Source organism: Balaenoptera physalus (assembly GCF_965194825.1).
Source record: "Balaenoptera physalus genome assembly, chromosome: 14".
NCBI lineage: Eukaryota > Metazoa > Chordata > Mammalia > Artiodactyla > Balaenopteridae > Balaenoptera > Balaenoptera physalus.
Window position 1 is genome coordinate 88573739 of NC_138893.1, and position 15165 is coordinate 88588903.

At 35.4% G+C, this 15165-nt stretch overlaps 1 protein-coding gene and 2 pseudogenes across 5 annotated transcripts in view; 2 read left to right on the top strand and 1 right to left on the bottom strand.

Moving 5' to 3' along the window:
- Nucleotides 1-15165, bottom strand: part of LOC309642895 (large ribosomal subunit protein eL21 pseudogene) — a 528492-nt pseudogene that overhangs the window by 299766 nt on the left and 213561 nt on the right. The gene's annotated exons all lie outside the window — the stretch shown is intronic.
- The window catches only part of CTNNA3 (catenin alpha 3), a 1725675-nt gene that overhangs the window by 66235 nt on the left and 1644275 nt on the right, over nt 1-15165 (top strand). Inside the window, exon 1 of one of the 3 annotated variants that reach the window (XM_082424661.1) lies at nt 9662-12003. The exons of the other annotated variants lie outside the window; for them this stretch is intronic. The gene's annotated coding sequence lies outside the window, so the exon portion shown is untranslated. Of the gene's footprint in view, nt 1-9661; nt 12004-15165 lie in introns of those variants that run through there. 3 annotated transcript variants of the gene reach the window in all.
- On the top strand, nt 7911-9445 carry LOC309642896 (arginine-fifty homeobox-like; annotated as a pseudogene). The gene has a single exon. The product of its transcript is annotated as an arginine-fifty homeobox-like (transcript).

Sequence of the window (15165 nt, forward strand, 5' to 3'; positions counted from 1 at the left end):
AAGTTAAAATATATTGATTGTTGATCCTCTTGATTGCATTCTTCTAGGGAGAAATATAGGAGCATGTTTATTATGGTCTTAGGGTGGGAAATAATTTCTTAACTAAGACCCCCAAAACATAAGCAATGAAGTGAAAAACTGAAATATTTAATTATATTAATATAAAACCCTTCTTTGTGGAAAAAAATAACATAAAAGAAGATAAATAAAAGCTACCAACTGAGAGGATATATTTATAAATCATTCATATAAAATGGATTGCATTATTTTTCCCCATTCTTTTCCTTCCCTGTATCCAGGCCCTTTGCCATATGATGTTGCAGTTCTTCCCACTAGAGGCAGAGTATATTTCCCTGCACCATTAGTGTTAGACTTGGTTGTGTGACTTGCTTTGCCCATTGAAATGTGGGCAGAAGAGGCAGAGTACTAGTTTGAAGCTTATATCTTAAGAGGCACTGTGTTTCCAGTTGTCCTTGTATTTTTGTTGTTGCCATGGGGAAAACATGGTTCTGGTAGCCGGCTTGTCCAAGGAGGATGAGAAACATGTGGAATAGATCTGGATTCCAAAACTACAGCTTGGAGGAAGCCCAGCCAGGCCCATCCTGCGTTAGCCAACCTGAAAATGTACAAGGGAGAATAAATGTTGTTTTATCCCACTGAGTTTTAGGGTGGTTTCTTATGTAGCATTATTGTGGAAATAGCTGGCTCATAGACTCATTCAATGAAAATGATCTAAGAACTCCTAAAAAATTAATGAGGAAAAGAACAATCTTAACAGGAAAATGGGTCCATGATAAGTGAAGATGAGAAAATTGGAATGACCAATACATAAGTGAAAAGACATTTAGCTTATTTCACTAGTTATCAGGTAAATACAGATTAAATCAATGATGAGATAGTTTATCATACCTATTAGATAGGCAAAAATTAATGTCTGGCAATAACCTAGTATCTATAAGGATGTGAAGAAAATAGAACTTTTACATACAGATGGTGGAATGTTTAAGAATACAAAGAGAGGGACTTCCCTGGTGGTCCAGTGGTTAAGACTCCGGACTTCCACTGCAGGGGACACAGGTTCGATCCCTGGCTGGGGAACTAAGATCCCGCATGCTGCGCAGCATGGCCAAAAGAAAAAAAAAAAAGAATACAAAGAGAGACATAGTAAACAGGGAGAGGATAGTTTCGAGGAATATAATTGACAAAGGATTATATATAAAATATACAGAGAATGTTTGGAAATTATTAAGAAAAAACAGGCAACCTAGGAGAAAAATTGGTAAAAAATATAGGTAAGCAGTCCACAGAAAGGAGTGTTTTAAGCTAGTTAACCTAAAACAGATCACCAATTACATTGGTAATCAGAAATGAAAATTAAAACAACAATGAGATCAACTTTGTACCTCCCATGGTGGCAGAAGTTGAAATGTCACGCAGTATCTTGTGCTGGTGAGGAGATGGGGACATGTGAGTCCATGTGGTCTACTGGTAATATTTTGGAGACCAATTTGGTAGTACTTGCTGAAATTGAATACTCGCATACATTCTGACCCAGAAATTCTAATTCTGAATTGTATTAGTTTCTAGTGCTGCCATAACAAAATACCACGTGCTGGGTGGCTTAAACAACAGACATTTATTTTCTCATAGTTTGCAGGCTAGAAGTCTAAGATCAAGGTGTCAGTAGGTTTGTTTTTTTCCTGAGGCTTCTCTCCTTGGCTTGCAAATAGCTGATTTTTTGCTATATCCTCACATGGTCATCCCTCTGTATGTGTCGGTGTCCTTACCTCCTCTTCTTATAAGGATACCATTTATAGTGAATTAAGGCCCACCATAATGGCCTCATTTTAACTTAATCACACCCTTAAAGACCTTGTTTCCAATAAAGCCATATTCTGAGATACAGGGGGTTGGTACTACAAACATGATTTTTGAGTAGGACACAATTCAGCCCACAGCAGAATATATATATATTAGAGGGACTCTTGGATAGGTACACAAAAATACATGTATGAGAATGTTTATTATAGCATTGTTTCCTATAGTAAAGGGTTGAATACTACCTAAACATACTTGAATAGGGATATGGGCAGATAAAATACATTATAAATGCATCTGATAAAATGCTACAAATGCAAAATAAAAGAACAAACTAAATCAGTCACATTAATTGAGAACTGATTTTTCTCAAATAATAAGAAATCTGTAGGTGAGAAGTTCAGAACTGGTAACATCAAAGACCTAAGCTCTTTCTATACTTCTGCTCTGTCATCTTTCCTCCTCAGGTTTGCAGTAAGACTGCTTTATGTCCAGGCATCATGCCACAGATAATAGAAGGAAGGGTGAAGGGCTATGGCAACATTGTCTGACATCCTTTTTATAGGGAAAGCAAAAGCTTTGCCAGAAACCCTCTCAGCAAACATCTGCTGATATCTCATTGGCCAGAATTCTGTCATATGCCATTCTGAATTGCAAAGAAGGCTGGAAAATCTAATGTATTGCTTCCATAGCAGTGAAAGGCAAGGGGGAGCTGGGTCTATGTATTGAGTGAGCTAACCTACGTTTATAGTTCGACATCAATAGACTGTGAAAATGTAATGTTGAGAGGAGAAAGTGAGAGAGAGAGAGAGGAAGATTGAGAAGTAGGAAGAGATGGGAAGTACAATACTGTTTGTGTAAATTTAAAAATCCACACACACATAAGGCCATATACCATTGTAAAGATATATACCATTGTAAAGGTATATATATCATATGTAAAAAAAGTTATGGAAAGTTGATTGGAAAGATACCCATGAAATACTACAGATTGGATGCCTATAGGAAGGAGGGAAGGAAATGGAACTGAGGCTGAGGGATACAGAGTATAATAAAAACAACAACAAAAAAACAGGCTTTTCACAGACCAGTTGCATGAATTGAACTTCACAGAGGAGCATGATTGATTGTGTCAGTCTGATTCTTTGTATTCAAGACCTAGGAGGAAAAAAGCTGGGATGAGTCAGGTCATGTGTGTGGGTTACTCAGACTACTGGTCAAGGTCATTATTTAGAGTAAAAAAAATGTGATTCACTATGTTAACAACTGAGTTTAATTATTTTTCTTTACTATGTGATAAGCACCATTCTTTTCACTACAGTTGAAGGTCTGATGTTACAGTTTAAGTTTAGGGACGGTAGCAGTTATTTTTTGGACAATTTAGGGATATTGTAAGCGTTGAAAAATGGATTTTCTTTGTGTTTGTACATATTTTTCCTGTGTTCCATAATGCAAAATTAGTAGAGTTGACTTTTAGAGGGTCAGTGGGGACAAGAGTAAAATAAACCTGGCTACTTGGTAGTGAAATCCATCATGCTCTAGTTTTCTGTTATTATCTTTGGAAACAGAGAGTGGGAGAAAGATTTCCTTCTCTTTCTAATATAGTCTCAGTGACTGACTGGCTCTCTGCTCTGGAATGAAGCAGATTGGCACAACTCCATAAGTCTTATGTGGGAACAAGACACCAGAGGTTCCCTCCTTTCCTTCCTTCCTCCCTCTTCTTCCTTCCTTCCTCCCTTTTCTTCCTTCCTTCCTTCCTTCCTTCCTTCCTTCCTTCCTTCCTTCCTTCCTTTCTTTTTCTTATTGTCATTGTTTTGCTTTTAGTTTTGTATTCTGTCCTTAAACCATCCCATACTCAATCCTCTAAATAACATACACAATTTATTTATATGTGTTAGTATGTCTTGTGTTTATTAAGCATTTGTTATGACTTTGGAAGCAGCTTTTAAGCTCTTCCATTTTAAGACCATGATTCCTTGTTACCTAATTATAAATTATTATCATGGATGGGGTAGAACTTCCCTTGGTGAAATGGATTTAATTTGCTAAATAAAAATGTGTGAACTTAATGACTCTTCACCAACTTTTAAATCAGATGGGCAGTCTATTATCTCTCACAGCAGTCTTCTAAAATTCAATGACATCTGGATTTGGAAAAGTAGAATTCCACAAAGAGAAACTTATCTTTCCACAAAATAACAATAATTGACTAATGAATTATTTAATACTATAATTAGCACTCCATTAGAGCCTATGAGTAATTTTATAAGTAATTACCCTTCATATCAGCTTTATAGGTCTCACTTCATATGAAGAAACCAGGGTAAATGGGAGTCAATGTCGACAAGGCCAAGCAGAGTAAAGTAGGGCTTGAATCTGAACTAAGTTTGTCTTGCCTTTCTGCCTATTCTTTTCATGACTTCCCTTCTTTTCCTACCCCTAGTGGGTACTTGTTTTGCAAAGTACTATCTTTGGCACCTTATCTCCCTCTACTCAGCCTTGGGAGAGCTCTTCTAGTCTCATGGTTTAAGGTGTAACACGGATGCGTAGTTACCATATCTTGATTTTTCTCCTGAGCTCCAGGATTCTGAATTTCTAGCTCCCCATTGTTTTTTTAAACCACAAATAGAATGGAGTCTAATAAGGCCTTTAGATATAGGATCTTAAGGCACCTGGAAAAACCAAAAATCATTAAATGAGACGCAGTTCAGGAGTTCCTGTGTCAGGGAACCAAACTCAGAGTTGGAAAGTAAAGTGGAATTAAGTGGTTAACTGAAAACAGAAAAAAAAAAAAGTTATCTGTATATTCTAAAATGTGTGGATGATAGGTAAGAAGGATAAGCAAATTACTGGCAAAACAGACTTTTCAGTTTCCTCCTGGATGCTTATCTTATAAGTTAATTTGAGAAATAATTTTAAGTATCGCTTTTATATTATAGAGAATACATCAGTTTAGAAAATTGAAGTTACAAAATTTTATGAAAGAATCAATAACAGTTGAGATGTTATACTTTATTTCCAAATGTAAAATATAATTTTTACATGGCTACTATCAGTTACTGTATGAGGAAAGAAACTGCCATATTCAGGTATTAAAAATAATTTTATAGAGTGAAGAACCCCAAACTTGCTTTCATTATAAGGAATAGAATTCTCTTTTAAAGAAGCTATAATTTCCTATTTTGAATCACAACTGAGGAAGAGAATGATTATTTCTTTTCTCTCTGGAAAATTTAATACTTTCGTATAAAGGATATATCATTAGTGGCAAGCCTGGGAACATGTGAAGAGAGATCACTCTGAGCCTTTAGATCTGTTTTATTGTTGCCATAGTTAACAGTAGACTTGATGTTTGTGATAATAGCTTTAGAGAAGTCTGGAAAATTTTTATCTTTGGTCAAGATAAATTTGTGGTAGTTAATGATGTTAGCTAATTAGATAGTAAGATCTTTATTTTTAGAGTAAATCAGGCAAATCAGTGTTCATGCTTTTCCAAACTGAAGTGGGTGTTAAGTTGTAAAATAAAGAATTTGCAGCTTGTATGAGGACTTTGTTAGTCATAACATTTCATGCTCATGAGAAATAGTGCAGTGATAACAGGAAACATATCTTCTAATATTACCTTATAGCTCCTAATATATTATCGACAGCAAATATTAAACAGGGCAATTAGAAAATATTAGACAGTTTACAAATGTCATATGTAAACTTTGAAGAGAAATTATTTTGTTTAATAGGGCAGTTTCATTTTTATTTTTTGGAATTTGTTTTTGGATTTTCTAATGGGGCTTAGAATCTTTATGTAGAGTTTTTGTTGTTTGCTTTTTTGTCCCAGAAGATCTAGGGTTGTTCAAAGTCATTGTGATGATTGAACCCAATTCTGATGCATGTGATTGAGTTGATAGAGGAAGAAATAATGGTAGACTTTGTCACAGATGAGAAATATTATACACTAATATGGGCTCTATAAGTCAAATTTATATGGGCAAATAAAATGGGATATTTCTAAACACATTTAATAGGGAAAGTTGAGATGGTTTGCCCCAGTTCCTAGTTCAAGTATAGAAAGAAATGTCGTTGGACTCAATACTGTGGCCTTTCAGAATCAGATGATACCCTCTGCTGGCTAAATGTGGAATTGCGTTTAAAAATGAATGGCTGAAAAGGAACTGCATTTCCAGAGAGACACATCAAGAGGGCTTGAAAATGGGCACTCCAAGGGAATTCATGACAGGCCTTTCCAGATGTCAGCACCCTTGATGAACAAAATAGTCCAAGAGAATCCTCAACCAGACCCTTTTGTCTACGTGGATGATTCCAGCATGAACTTCGAGGTTGATTCACAGATACCAGCTGGTCCCACAAAATGGAAGAAGCCTCATGAACGCACCTCATACACACACACACAGCATGAAGAGTTGAAGGCTCTGTTTAGCTGTAACATGTTTCCAGATAAAAACCTCCAGAGAGAACTTGCTTTAAAACTCAGCCTACCAAGCTACATGTAAAAGAATGAAATTAGAATACTCCCTAACACCATACACAAAAATAAACTCAAAATGGATTCGAGACCTAAATGTAAGACCGGACACTATAAAACTCTTAGAGGAAATCACAGGAAGAACACTCTTTGACATAAATCACAGCAAGATCTTTTTTGATCCACTTCCTAGAGTAATGAAAATAAAAACAAAAATAAACAAATGGGACCTAATGAAACTTCAAAGCTTTTGCACAGCAAAGGAAACCATAAACAAGACGAAAAGACAACCCTCAGAATGGGAGAAAATATTTGCAAACGAATCAACGGACAAAGGATTAATCTCCAAAATATATAAACAGCTCATTCAGCTCAATATTAAAGAAACAAACAACCCAATCCAAAAATGGGCAGAAGACCTAAATAGACATTTCTCCAAAGAAGACATGCAGATGGCCAAGAAACACATGAAAAGATGCTCAACATCACTAATTATTAGAGAAATGCAAATCAAAACTACAATGAGGTATCACCTCACACCAGTTGGAATGGGCATCATCAGAAAGTCTACAAACAACAAATGCTGGAGAGGGTGTGGAGAAAAGGGAACCCTCTTGCACTGTTAGTGGGAATGTAAATTGATACAGCCACTATGGAGAACAGTATGGAGGTTCCTTAAAAAACTAAAAATAGAATTACCATATGATCCAGCAATCCCACTACTGGGCATCTGCCCAGAGAAAACCGTAATTCAAAAAGACACATGCACCCCAATGTTCATTGCAGCACTATTTACAATAGCCAGGTCATGGTAGCAACCTAAATGCCCATCGACAGACGAATGGATAAAGAATAAGTGGTACATATATACAATGGAATATTACTCAGCCATAAAAAGGAACGAAATTGAGTCATTTGTTGAGACGTGGAGGGATCTAGAGACTGTCATACAGAGTGAAGTAAGTCAGAAAGAGAAAAACAAATATCGTATATTAACTCATGTATGTGGAACCTAGAAAAATGGTACAGATGAACCAGTTTGCAGGGCAGAAGTTGAGAACCAGATGTAGAGAACAAACATATGGACACCAAGGGGGGAAAACCGCGGTGGTGTGGGGATGGTGGTGTGCTGAATTGGGCGATTGGGATTGACGTGTATACACTGATGTGTATAAAATTGATGACTGATAAGAACCTGTAATACAAACAAACAAACAAACAAACAACTAATACAAAAAAAAAAAAAAAAAGGAATGAAATACTGACACACACTACAGCATGGCTGAACCTTGAAAGCGTGGTCTCACTGAAAGAAGCCAGATACTACAGGCCACATATTGAATGATTCCATTTCTATGAAATGACCCAGAGGTAAATCCATGGAGACAGAAAGCAGAGCAGTGGTGACCAGGGACTGGTGAGACAGGAATGAGGAATGACTGCTTATGGGGGGTGGGATTATCTCTTGTGTTGATGAAAGTGTTCTAAAATTGGTTCTGGTGTTGGTTGCACAAGTCTGTGAATATACTAAAAACCATTGAATTGCGTACTTTAAATGGGAGAATTGTGTGATATATTATCTCAATAAAGTGGTTTATAAAAAAAAAACAAAAAACTCAGCCTGCCAGAGTCAACAGTAAAGATTTGGTTCAGGAATTGGCGGTTCAAAAAGAGGAAGCAGCAACAGCAACAAGAGCAGCAATTGGTCCTTCCATCCAAGAATGTGCCCACAGCATCAACCAGTCCTCATTCTTTTCTCCCTGCAGTTTCAGATTCCTATAGCTTCCACTCACCTCAGCGCTTAGACCCTTTCCATTGGGCAGGGGACTCTATCGTCACTGAGATTGCTACAAGTGATGTCCAAATGCAAGATCCTCAACTGGAGAGGCTAGTGGCCTCAGTTCCTGCTTTGTACTCTGATGCCTATGACATAGCACAAATCATGGAACTGTACAGATTTCCTGATGAGGATGAGATAGCCAGCTCTTCTTTCCACTCTCTGTATTAGTATCTCTCACCGACAAGGCACAGTTAGAATAGAATTCCTCTCTTAGCATCTTTGCTGATCCAGGTTTATGTCCTGGGCAAACCTGCTTCAGTATGACAAACTGGAGCTTTACAGCCTACAGTCTAAGAGACAGCCTGGAATTCCAGAACCCCTCCAGTATGGTACAGTTTGGATGTCTCTGATCAAAGTACTAATAAATATCAGACAGTATAGAAAAAGGATCTTCTTGCATCTTGTACATGCTCTTTCCTTTGTCTGCTTTTAACCCAAATATCTGGCTCAGTGTTGCTTTGAGTTCCATGGAAATGTTGTAAAAACTAGGAGGTTCCCGCAAGTATAGCTCAGTACTACACAATCAGCCCCACAACTCTCCCTGGAGAGGCCTTCCTAGTCCCTTCGATGGCCAATGAGACTCCAAAATTCCCTCTTCCCAAAACTATCTTTGACTTTTTAAAAGGTCAGTAGCCTTTAGGGGTCATCCACTTTTAATGGCAGCAGGTTTATAAACTTACATTTCCAACAAACTTGACAGTTAAGCTAATTTTCCAGCTAGATGATTAATGAACAAAATTAATGGCACTTCTCAAAACCAGTAATAAAGAAACACATAATAAAATAAGTACCTCTCAATGAAAATATAAAGTATCTAGGAATTAACTAAGAAAATTAAGACCTCTGTACCGAAAAGTTTAAAACTTAATAATGGACATTGGAAATGTTTTGAATAAAAGACATTTGAAGCCAGAAAATAATCAATTTAACAGGGTTAAAGTCATATAAAGCATGTTCTCCAAACACAATGGAATGAAAATAGAAATCAATAGTAGAAGAAAATTCAGGAAATTCACAAATATATAGATATTAAAAAGCACACTCCTAAATAACCAATAGATAAAGAAGAAATCAGAAGGTAAATTAGGAAATATGCAAAGATGAGTGAAAACAAAAACACAGTATACCGAAACTTATGGGATGAGGCTAAATCAGTGCTTACAAAGAAATCTATAGCTGCAAAAGCCTATATTTAAAGAATAAGATCTCAAATCAACCTTTTTTTAAATAGGAGGGAAGCTGGCCTAGTTATATTAATATCTATCCAATTAAACTTTAAGGTAAAACATTTTGTTGGAAGTAAAAGTATATTACTAATGTCTCTTCTGAATTTCTGTATAAAATACCTCTTTCTTCAATTCAATTATATATTTATGTTTATATACAATATTAGTAGTGAGTTCTTTGTCAGCAACTGAGTTCTAAAACACTATTAAACTCCTAGGAAATGTATGTTGATGTCAAATATCAATGAATAAATAAATTTCTCATCATCAAGTTACCTTTAAAAAAAAAAAAAAAGTATATTAGACAAGGATAAAGGGAACAATTAACCTGAAAGATACAATAATTCTGAATTTGTATACATTTAACATATTCCCAAAATATAAGAAGTAAAAATTAACAAAACTCTTGGGGAAACATAACAAATACATAATCATAATAGATGATTTTATCCATAGGTCAAATGAATAAAAATTTCGTATGGGTAGAGATTTAAACTGTACAGTTAATAGGCTTGATTTAATGAAAGTATATAGATTTCTGCATTCAACTGGTAGAGAATACACATTCTTTTCAAGTGCGTAATGACTACATATTAGACCATGAAGCAAATCTTAACAAACTCAGTAACATACAAGCAGCATTCTTTGATCATAAGGCAATTTAATTAAAGAAACGCCAACCTCTCCCTCAATTTAGAAAGTAAAAAGAACATTTCTAAGCAATTAATCAAGCATGGGAGAAATTATGTGAATAATCTGGTAGCATACATTATATAATAACAATAACTGGATCAGCATTCACTGGGGGAAAGTATTAGAGATAGTGGCAGTAGCAGGTTTGACTGTCCTGTTACCCATCACATTCTGGGTCATCACAGAGGGATCTTGCAGGGCAAGACTGCACACCTAGGGTAGAGACATTGGCCCTTAGGTTGTGAGGTTTTTTGCTTATTGGTTTTTTAAAAAATTACTTTTGATTTTTTAAATAGTCTTATTTTTTAGAGCGGTTTTCATTTCACAGCAAAATGAGCAGAAGATACAGAGATTTCCCATATAGCCCCTGCTCCCACATACACACAGCCTCCCCTACTATCAACAACCCACACCAGAGTGGTCCATTTGTTACAACAGATGAACCTACACTGATACATCTTTATCCCCTAAAGTCCATAGTTTACATTAGAGTTTGCTCTCAGTGTTGTACATTATACGAATTTTGACAAATATGTAATTGTCATGTATCCACCATTATAGCATCATATAGGAGAGTTTCACTGCCCTAAAAATCCTCTGTGCTCCACCTATTCATCCCTCCCTCTCCCCTAATCTCTGGCAACCACTGAGCCTTGTCTCCAGAGTTTTGCTTTCAAATCAATAACTTTTCACCTTAAGAAACTAGAAAAGAAGAGCAAAATAAATCCAAAGCAAGGAGAAGTAAGGAAGTAAAGGCTAAAGTGGAAATAAATGAAATAGAGAATAGAAAAGCAATAGAGCAAACCAATGAAATCCAAGCATGCTAGATTGAGAAGAAGAAGAAGAAGAAAAAGAGGGAGAAGAAGAAGAGGAAGAAGAAGATGAAGAAGAAGGGGAGGAGAAGGGGAAGGGGGAGGGGGGAGAGGAGGGGGAAAGGGAGGAGGGGGAGGAGGGAGAAGAGGAAGAAGAATCGAATTACTAGAATCAGAAATGGGATGTAACTAACAACCTTACAGAAATAAAAAGCAGTATAAATAAATATTATGAATATTATGAAAAAAATGAATGGCTTTTTTTGTTTTAAAAATAGGGCTAATTGTTGTATAAAAGGATTGAACAGTGCAGAGTATTGTAAGATAATATAGGAAAAATTATAAATGTGAAGAATGAAGCCAATGTATCACTTAAATAAATATTTTTCCAAGTGAAACTAATATGGAAATACCCATAATTGAAATTTCCTAACCTAATGATCTATTTTTTAACAATGGAAGTAGGTCACAGGGAAGAAACACAGCAGGGGCAAAATATATAGATCTCCTGCCCCCATCTTCAATAAGAAATTTGAATAATCCAAGCTATTTAAATTACTTTTATTAGTTAAATTACTGTTGTAAGAGTGATTGGCAAATATCTAGAGGTGAGATAAGAGCTGCTTTCCTCTGGGTACCCTGACCTAATTTCTGTTAAAAATAATTGCAATAGTCTTAAGTAATTTAGAAGTTTGATAAGTACAGGGAAGTATCATATAGCATGTTTGTTTTAAATTTTTTCTTTCTATATTTTAAATTCTTAAAGTCTGTTTGGAATTTACAGTGTTTGGGGCACATAATGACATGAAAGTTATGTTTAAAAGCTTGAATTGGACAATATGTTATTATTTCATTGCAAACTTGAAAAATATAATTTCAATCTGATTCTACTGTTTAATGTTGCCTTTCACTGGTGTGTTGCTTTAAGAGCACCCATCCCCCTTTCCTGTTTGAGCCACTGTGTCCTGTCAGTCATCCTGAAATACACTAGGGTGCTTGTCAGGCTGTTTGCTTACAAATGCATCATAAGCCAAATTGTGAGCCATAATAGTGGCACTGAATTTCTAAACACAAGAACTTGCTTAGACAGTTGGTTTAGTATCTGTATATGGGCAATACTCTGTCCTGCAGTAGGTGAGTGAAGTGTTAAACTTTTTAAAATCAAACTTTGCTATAAGGCAAATCCTAATTATAGATTATGTGTTACTTGGCTAGATAACTTTGGGGGAAATTAAAGGACATTATTTCTATAAAATGGGATAAATAGAAACTACTATGTTGTGCATTTATTACTTTTATAACTAATTTTCCTTTTAACAACACTAAACTCTAAACTACTTTATGAAAGTTCCAATTTTATATATACTTTTCCAAGTAGATTAGCAGGCATTTCAGTTTTAAATAAAAATGTGATTCTCTTACATACTTTTTCTTTCACGTCAATTGAGGCAGACTCAGTTGAGCAGAGGCTCAGTTCTGGTATTTGAAGTATTTATTAGTGGCTTTAAAAATAGCGCTGAAACAAATTCTTGTGTGCCAATGCCCAAGCTATAGTAGTTTTATATCAAAGCACTTAAAAATTCCTTCTCTGTAGCTGAGCTATTACTATTTGAGTAACTGTATACAAGACACTGTAAGCTTTACATTCTTTAGATACAAAAGTTATGCAGCAAGCAGGTTCTTTGTGCAAACAATTTAATTTCTATTATGGGCCTCTAAGCTTAAATTGTGCATGGATACTTTTCCTGTATTTTCTGTATGCAGCCTTAATATTTTTAAAAAGAGAATTAATAAAACCAAAAAGTAGGAACTTGTGATTTTGATACTTGTGTGTTTAATATGGTAGAGGATAGTTAAGAGGCTACAAGTAGTTAAAGTTTTAAGGCTTTATCTAGGGTAAATGAGAAGAGATTGCTTTTGCAGATACGTGGAATGATTATTTATTCCTTACCTTGTTCTAGAAAGGATTTAAGGTGACTCACAAGGCTATGTGAAATTCAAGAAAGGATAAAAGTGGAATGAAAGTAGAAAGAAAAATAAGTATGAGATATAAAACAGCCAGGAATAAGGCTGAGATGCAGCGGTTCTTGACTATGGTTTTATGACACTGGTGTATGATGGATTGATGGGGGAGAAAATATAGGGTTATATACAGAAATCTTATGGGGGAATTTCATGCAAACTAGCTATCTCCCTTACCAAGGGTGGCAGTCCAGAGTGGGAGAAGTATGTTGGACAGTGAATATTAAATATACTTTAAATGTCACTTGTGTTTTGGTGGAAAAAAAAGTGGAGAACTGCTGCCCTTTTAACCCACATACTGATTTATATAAGCATAAGTGTGGCTTTAAGTTTTCTAGGAGCAGAATAAAATTTGGTCTGTTACTTAATTCAGAAGAATGATTAAAGAGGCGTAGTTTTTTGGAAACAAAAAGTTATTTAAATAAGGTCATATATCTACATATTAGAACAGACATGATCAAGGCCATGTTTAAAATATATCTGGCAATTTTGTATGAATCTATGAATCTAGTCCTGGTATTTAAAAATTTTTCTGAATAGGTTGTTATTAGCTACTTTGCTTCCTTTCACTCAATTTGGTTATAAATTTAACTTGAATTTCAACTTCTGTTCGGTCACAATTAACTGGATTAATCTAACTTGGAAAAAAGTTGTTGGGTAGGAGGAAGGAATTCAGAGGCAGGACTTCTTAATGTACTTTGATCTTCAAATACTCAAAGACCAACTACTGTGTTGAAGACGTTGGACTCGGTGTCGCACACCCTGCTAAACCTGGCTTGTATAAGTGAACAAACTTAGAAACTCACTGCTTTCACCCAACGGTATTGAAAAGGGACAAAAGTGTAGCAGTTAAAGTTTTGCTAAGGATCTTCAGTGATATTTTCAGATATTAAATTAACATGATGAGTCAGGGACAATCATTTGGCCCCGTTTTTTTTAATATTCCGTTGTTAACAATAAAATCAATAAGAAATGATTATCTTTTAAAAAAAGCACTACAAAAACAAAGAAAATAGTCAAAGCTTTTATTTTTGTAGTTTTGTAAACACATATGCAGGTTGACTTAGAGTTCTTGCCAGAAAAAATTATCAATCGGATAGATAACACATCAGCTGCATGGGATGAGATTGTGGATAACCTGGACACACAGATCTGAAAACTGGGAAGCAAATATTCTTAAGAAGCTAAGTAGGATTTAGGCACCAAATAAACTGAGTGATGTACCAGAGTGGTCAAGAACGCTTAAGAAAAACAAATTAGCTTTCGAAAGCATTAGTTCAGAGATCCTAGTGAGAGACACACTCAAAGAGCTTATAGAGCCAATGGATATCAGTAGAAATCTCTACTTACATAGTAAATGAAGTAATTGAGAAATATTTTTTGTGTCACTGGGGTAAGAGATAAACAGAAAAGAGTTTTTAAAAGTCAGATTTATTAAGGAAAAATTTATATGCATTAAATTCACTCTTTATAAGTTTTCAGTTTGATGAGTTCTGACAGTTATACACAATCATATAATCACCACCGTAAACAAATAGAACATTTCTATTTGAGTCAATCCAAAGTTTCCTTGTGCCGTCTGCAGTTATCTTCTCCCTTAACCCTCAGTCACTGACAACTACTGATCTGTTTCCTGTCCCTATATTTTTGCCCTTTCAAGAATGTCATATAAGTGTCATCATGCAGTGTGTAATTTTGTCTGACTCTCTCAGTTAGCATAATGCTTTTGTGAGATATTCATGTTGATACCTGTATCTATTGCTCATTTTTTTCTTGCATAACATGTGACAGTATGATGGGATCATAAATTGTTTATTTACCTGTTGATGGAAATTTGAGTTGTTTTCAGTTTCTGACTCTTGTGAATAAGGCCCCCATAAACATTGCATATAGGTCTCTAGGTGGACATATACTTTCATTTCTCTTGGGTAAATATCTAAGGAGTGGAATTGCTAGGTCATAGGGTGGGTGCATGTTTAACTTTATAAGAAATTTTCAAGCTGCTTTGTAAAGTGGCTGTACCAGTTTTCATTTTCACTAGCAAATGTGTGAGATATCCAGTTGCTTCTCGCCTTTGCTAGCTCTAGTATTGGCAGTCTTTTTAATTTTAGCCGTTACAGTAGGTGTGTAGCAGTATATATTGTGACCTTAATTTGCGTTTCTCTAGTGACTTATGATGTGCATTTTTCATGCGTTTATATGTCATCTTGTTGGTGAAGTGTCTTTTCAAATATTTTGCCCATTTAAAAAACTGAATTTTTTAAAAAAGATTTT